General features: G+C 30.7%; 1 pseudogene; it reads left to right on the top strand.

Annotated features, from left to right (window-relative positions):
• Nucleotides 1-639: 639 nt before the first annotated feature.
• LOC149566195 (aspartyl protease family protein 2-like) lies at nt 640-1,766 on the top strand (annotated as a pseudogene).
• The last annotated feature ends 5,998 nt before the right edge of the window (nt 1,767-7,764 follow it).

Raw genomic sequence — 7,764 nt, 5'->3', positions numbered from 1 at the left:
TTTCAATACTTACCTCATAGTTGCTAGAGGCTTTGGAGGTCTTTGAGCTTCCATTTCTGTCTTTTTCTATTTTAAACCTTACGAAGACAGTGCAAATGTATACACTTCAGAGAAGTTGATGGGTCATCTAAATTATCAAATTCCTATTAAAATGGAGTTCAATTTATTATGATATAAGGTAGTTGACTTCATGTGAAAAATGCATCTATGATGACAATAAAATACTTAAGAATAATTCATTATAGGCAATAATATAAGAAAGGCAATAAACTTATAAAGTATAAATCTCATATCAACTACAAATTATGGTTACTAAATAGTGCAGAGAAAATTCTTCTATAAATTGGGTAGAGCAAGCTTTTGAATAAATTATACTTTGAAACAAGGAATCACCATTTGGCCTACAATATACACCAAGCATCATGCACTCCTTGAATTTAACATAGAGTTTAGTAGAGGAGAAGAACTACAAAGGAAAAAAATAATTACATATTAATTGCATAATACTTACTGCCTAGCACAGAGGAAGCACTTCTAGAAAAGTTCCACAAACCTCAATTAAAACATTGTGAATGGCCCATTTCCTACTGCATAGATTCCTTCAAGTTAAAAGGTAATCAACCAAGTTGATTTGATAAAATGCACCATCTATTATGTACAAATAAATACAAGCCTAGGATTTAATATAGAATATATACAAAAGCCAATATAACTCCTATTAATTTAATAAATATACTTACCTATTAGTGATCTACTTGTAAAGGGAAATTCCATATAAATCCTGGATCAACCTTCTTTGTAGGGCATTCATCAAGTTTTACGCCAGTACATTACTATACACCAGTCTATCAACTAGTTTCTCCTCTCTTGAATTCCTCATGCAATTGCACAAGGACCCATAGTTCATGCATGTTTTACCATATCTATGCAAATCTCCTTGATAGAACTGGGATCTTCTCTATGGAGACTAAAACATTCAGTACAAGCTTAGGGGAGAGTATCAGAATCCCCAATGTGGCATTTAGCTATGGGATTAAAATCTGAGGACCTAGTTTTATAGGTTAAGCATTTGTTGGAATATATTATGTGATGGGGTTGGGGAAGGGGCTTATTTTATTCACCTCACAACTTGGTAAGCTTGTTGGAATAAAACTTCTTACTACTTGGTGGACTACACTATTTCTCCCCCCACAAAAGTTAATTTATATTGGGGCAGACACCATTGAGGTAGTCATTGAAGAAATTGATGAGCTACTCTCCTTTTCTAAGGAACATATTTATAGAGATCTTCTACTACATTGGGATAAAGAAAGTTTTTGTTGATGGGGTTCTTCTTCCCATTCATCCCAAGGTTTGGAGTATTGATGTTTAGGGAAATGGGAGAACTATCATTGATTTTGGCACCACCTTGACCTATATTGTAGAGCCTACATGCCAGGTAATCCTTGCAACATTCAGAATGACTGTTGTATTTGAGAATAAGACTTGTACACAGCTAATTTGATCTATGATTCAGTGTCTCAAGTATTTCCAGACTCTAATTACCAAAGCTTACAATTATTTTCAAGGGTGGCACAATATTTAATTCTCCTCCTTTAAACTATTTCATCAATGTTGTTAATGACAAGTGCCTGACATTATAGGGTGTCTCTTCTCTTACTATTTTCTCTATTCTTGGTAAGATTTTGTAGCAAAACTTTTTTATCATGTATGATAGGGAATTTTCTAGACTTGATTTTGCTCATATTGATTGTCCCACATCTTAGAATGTACATTTTTCTTGAGATTATTGTCATTTGAAGTGTTATCAGTATAGATAAAAATTCATTTTCCTTTGATTTTGACTATGCTCCTTAATGTACATTTGCTAGCCATAGCATCTGTTAGACAAGAAGCTTGTCTGTTACACTTTATTTTCTATGTGATTATATCTATATGTCAAGTTTGATGAAAAAGAAAACTATTAATAATTTGGAGTATTGGAAAGAAAACCTTCACAGTGACTCAAGGATGATGACAAAGTGCAACATAGGGTTCTTTAAAATAAGAGGAAAAGTTTTAGAAGGCATCATTTTCTTTTGCTTCAATGAAAAATAGCCCCACATACACATTTTCTCAACTTAATTTTACCAATTCCAACAAAAGAATTATATATTACCTCTATTCAAATTTCAAAGGACCAATAAATTTCAACATATTTCTTATTTGAACATTACAAACTCTTTCTTTATTCCAAGGTTGAAACAAGATAAAGATTTCTTTTATCCTTCTTAGTTTATTAATAGAAGCAAACTTGTTGTACAATGGAGGTGAGCCTACTTAGAAATTTTGTGAAAATTAATTTGTTAATCATCTGGGTAGGAATTAATGCTTTAAAACTCATTTTGGGTGCTTTAATAACTAATTCAATGTATCTTGGAAGATGTTGGACCATTGTATGCTCCTATTAAAAACTTATATGAATGTCTGCTCCTTCACCTTTGTAGTAGCTATGCATATTAGTTTATCCCTTTCAAGCATTAATTATTTAATACGCATATTTATTTATATACTTTTCTATATCCAAATCAGATATTGATTCCTATAAATATAAACCTAAAATATAATGTACAATAGATATATATTTATATATATTAATATAATTATTTGTTATCAAACAATTATATTAATATGAATGATAGAAACAATCATGTCTACAATGATCAAGAAGGGAAATCATCAACAAACTAGTCAAAATGCAATAATAACCATAAAAATTCAGGGATGCAAAGAACAACAAACTTTATCAGTTTTAATATTACTAATGACATCAGTAATGGGAGGGATATTTATTGAAGATACAACTTATTTATACAATTAATTCAAAACCTTCGTTAGAAAAATTTCATATTGCACAAGATTAATCAATATAATAAGCATTGACATCTAGAGAAAGACATGAATCAGACAATTGTATAAAGAGCAACAACTGGTATATTCCAAAAGTTGCTACCACTTACTTGTAAAGGATACATTATGAGATTTGATCTCACATCTAGAAGGGTATAATCAAATATTATTTTTTCTTATTTATCCATACTTGGATCATGCAAAGTGAGTAGAGGCTCCCTTAAGGCAATCAGTTGAACATATTAAAACATTGAGAATGACACCAAAAGACATCACCATTTGAATTATTATATCGGACAAGAGATTACCCTAAAGTAAGTGGTTTGATCAAACCAAAACTGTAGAAATCATTACACATTTCTAAAGGAATATTAGGAATGGTAATTATTGTTATGTCATCATGAGTGATAAGGGATCAATTGCTTAATTTACATAGTAATGTCTAAGACAACCAAATAAAGTCCTTTCCTTATATATATATATATATATATCAATGTGATATCCTCAAACCTAACATTCTAAATTATTATTTATATAAAACTGCAACAAATCAAACCATCAGCTATGCAGTACCTAGATGTACTTGAAATTGACACAGAGAAAATAAAATACTTGGATAAAGTACTACTGCCATTCATATATCAACCCAAAACAAAATGTTTAGAGACATCTCTTTAAAATCTCCATGTGAAAATGATAATCACAACTCCATATGACCTAGGGTCAGTGCAAGAAGTTGGGTCTCACTTTTGGCCAAAAAGTGGAAGTGTTTTTCCTGTTTTTGAAATTTTTTGTCAATTGATGTCAAAATTTGGGGTATTTAGAGATTGAATATTAAAACACTCTAGAAATAAAAATTTTAGTGTTCGAAATCTAGTTTTTGAATATGTAATTTATTTGTGTACCCATATAATAGATTTTTTTTTGGTATGGATCTTTAAAAACCACTTTTTCAAAATGCTTGTTTCAGGACCATACCACGCTCGTGTACAAACACCATAATTTGACACAAATAAATAATTTTTTGCAAATAATTTTAAAAATAATTACCTAATACACCTAAGATTGATGACAATATTTTTTCTTAAATTTTTATTGAATAATTTTATTATTATTAATTATTAATTGGCTATAAAGGTAAATTTTAAAACCTCTCATGTATGAACCACATAATTTGATCAAAATCTTACTTTTTTCAAATTTTTTTTTAACATCAAAAGAATTGTATGTAGATTGATGACATATAAATTAATTTAAGAAAAATTATAAAATAAAAAAGTTATTAAAGTTTTAGTGAATGCCACTTTTTAATGTTTAGGAGATAGTTTTGATTAATAAATAATGGAAAAATAGCAAATAAACTAATAACACTATAAACTTTACATTTTTGGAATTAGAACAATAAGACCTATAATGGGTTTTTGTCTCATCAAAAAATTCAATGGGGACGACTATAAAAAAATTATGGCAATAACAAAAATTGTCGATTAAATGCCTTAGAAAAAAAAAATATCATAAAGGCATGGCTTGGTGGGACCAAGTCTATGCCATGCCTTTCCCCAAGGCAAAACCCCATGCAAAATTTGGGTGCCATACCAAATTCTCGTTCATGTCTCAAGAATCAGGCACTCGATTTGTAATTCAAAAATTGCATGCTCAGTTGCTTTAACCCATTGTACCCAATTGCTTAAAAATTGGGTACCCGATTCTTTTTGAAATCACGTACCCGATTTATAAACGAGTACCTAATTTTTAAAGAATCGGGTACCCAATTTTTAAGCAACCAAGTACCCTTTTCTAATGTACCTGTTGGGCCCCAAAAGTTGCCCCACAGATAGAGTTTCAATGATTGAAATGATTGAATAACATTTTCGATTTGCAACAACAAATTCTATCATGCTTATTCTATTTTTTTGCCCTCTTATACAATTTTTAAGCTACTGATTCAAATTCAAAATTGGTGCAAACATGGGACCAAAATAATGAAGAAAGAAGAAAGAAAAAGTTCTAACAGATGAGGAGATTGTAGCTAATAAAGAGAATGAAGCACGATGTCAACAAAAGAGAAGACAAAGAATTAGAGACTTGAACAATGTTTCAAAGCAGAAAGACATTGAGGATACCACAATGGATGAAGAGGTCAAAGAAGAGAACCCAATACAAGAAAATTCAGCTGCACATTCTAATCATGCATTCAATACAAGTGTGTCTCCAAACCCTCAAATTTTCTCTCATGATGAAATTGGTGATTTTTTAGAAGCAGGTTACGATTTAAACGATTTAGATTTTCTTCATGAGAAGCAATTGTCAAATGATCATGCACAAAAAAATCCAATTGAAATGCATGCCCTGAAAGAAATACCAAAAAAATTTGAAAATGATATTCAAATCCCAAATAATAGTGAAAATTGTAAAGTTTCTAAAAATAAAAATTGCATGAATGTAGACATAGAAACACCAACTACTGAACAAACATGTCAGAATGATAGTAAAGTGTCTGAACATAATTTTCATATTCCTAATGACGTGTTAGATAATCTCAAGGGATTGGTTTCATGGAGAAAAATTAGGACACATGCTAATAGATTGTATAGGCATTTTTTTAATAATAAGAAATTTGGGTTTCAATGTCAGCTAATGTTGCAACTAATTAAAATGTCTAAAATGAAAAAAGTAATGAGAAGGTTGGGAATGTATGCAAAACCCAAGAATAAAAATGAGTCTTTAAAACAAGTTGTATCCACTATTGCTAGTGCCTTTGATGTTATCAGAAAGAGAAGTCGGTCTAAAGATAAGAATGCAACACAAGAAGCAATAACAACAGCTTTAGTTAACAAACCAACATCTGACAAAAGATTGATTAGCAACATAAGTGGATATCTTAATGTGAATTGTAAGACTTTAGAAAGAGCTATAAAGAGAAGGGTTAACTTTGAATGTGATCCAACAAATATTTTATGGACTTCTAGTGGTAGACTCCCAAGATGTGATATGAAACTTACTAGTGAAGTCAAAAGTTTGATTGAAATTTTTTGGCATGATAATACAAGAGTATCACCTAATTCAAGAGATGTTCTTAAATTGAGAATTGGGTCAAAAATACATGATCCATATCCTAAACACCTTTTGGACATGACTCAAACTGAATTGTTTAAAAAATTTGTAGATGGTAAGGTATTAAATATTACCATTAGTCAAAGATCTTTTGAAAAGTGTAAACCATGGCATATAATGATTAACAAGGAAAGAATCACATGTTGTTGTAAAACTCATATTCAATTTTGTTACCATTATGATGTATTTCGATCTATATGTGGTACCATGCATAGTAAATAAATGTTGCAAGAATGTGGTATAAAAATACCACCTCAAACTATAAAATATTTCATATCAATTTTGTTTTGTAAGCCACCTAATGATCAATACTTTATTTTCAATGCATGTCTTTCTAGTACATGTGATATGTGTGGTAATCTTTCTTTGTTAGATGAATGTTTGCATGAAAATGCTTTGACTACTTTTGGACAACAATTAGTTGAGGTAAAAAGATTCAAAACTATTGAATATCCATTGAAGGATGGGAAGATTGGAAGAAGGTGTGATCTAGTTATAGATAAAGTTAGTTGTCATGCATTTATGGATGAGTTTAAGAGTGTGATCATACCAAAATATGTTAAACACTCTCAATATTCTAGATGGCTTGATGGACAATTTCACATATGTAAGAATACATTTCCAATTGGTACTATACTTTCAATTGTTGACTTTGTAGAGAACTACATGCATGCACCGCAAGAAGAGGTACAACCACAATATTACAATTCAGTGCAAGTAAAAATTTATGTTCATATAGTTTATAGGCATGCACCTGATAGTACAGAGGATGATCCAAAAATATTGAGAGAGTACCATTTTTATATAAGTGATAATAAACTCCATTCATCTGAGTTTGTACAATATTGTTTCAAGGTCTTTTATGATAATTTAAAAGAGAGACAAATTCAAATGACACAACATTGGATATGGTCAAATAATTGTACAGGACAATTCAAGAATGCTAGAATGTTCTATTGGTTGAGTAGGACACATAGGAAAACTAACATCCAACATGTGTGGAATTTTTTTGAGGTTGGACATGGTAAAGGAGAACATGATGGTGCTGGTGCATGCATGAAGAGAGCCCTTAGTAGAGAGCAAAAAAAATTTGAGGAAAAAGCTAAATTCAAAAATGCACATGAGATTGTTGAATGGTGTAACAACTATTTATACATGGGATCAAGTCAGAACTCTATAATCAAATGTTTCTTCTACCTAGTTGAAGAAAATAGTATCCCTTCAAGATATGACTGTGATAAAATTAGTGGGTCAGCTAAATGGCATTCATTTAGGATTTCAGATTCTAACACTTGGACTATATGGACTAGGGAGCTTGCTTGTTTTTGTCAATTTTGTCTTGCAGGTGAATGGGAAGAATGTGAGAATACATAATGGGTTGAAGATTGGCAACAAAGATCATTAGCACCTACTGAAACACATTTTGAAGATGATATAGTAAATGAAGGCCAGAATGTTACTTTTGCATCAGAAGACTATGATCATATTTCAGACCTTATAGAACTTCGTATGCACAATTTAATTAGATTTTTTTGTGATCTGATGCTTCAATTTATATAATTTGCATATGTACACTCATGTGATTAAATTGTTTCTATACTTTATCTTATCTTGTAAGACATGTTTATGCTATTATTGCACCTAGTAATAATGATGAATAGACTGAGTATTAGCTAGCTAGATGTGTGAAACCTAAGAAAAAATTGACATGTCATCAAGTAGATGATGATGGTTTTGAATATCCAATTGGGTTTGTCGTTG

Source organism: Cupressus sempervirens, chromosome 3 (assembly GCF_028749045.1).
Source record: "Cupressus sempervirens isolate cs-2001-9-10 chromosome 3, ASM2874904v1, whole genome shotgun sequence".
Classification (NCBI taxonomy): Eukaryota; Viridiplantae; Streptophyta; class Pinopsida; order Cupressales; family Cupressaceae; genus Cupressus; species Cupressus sempervirens.
The sequence above is the reverse complement of the archived record's forward strand: the minus strand, read 5'-3'. Positions and strand labels throughout refer to the sequence as shown.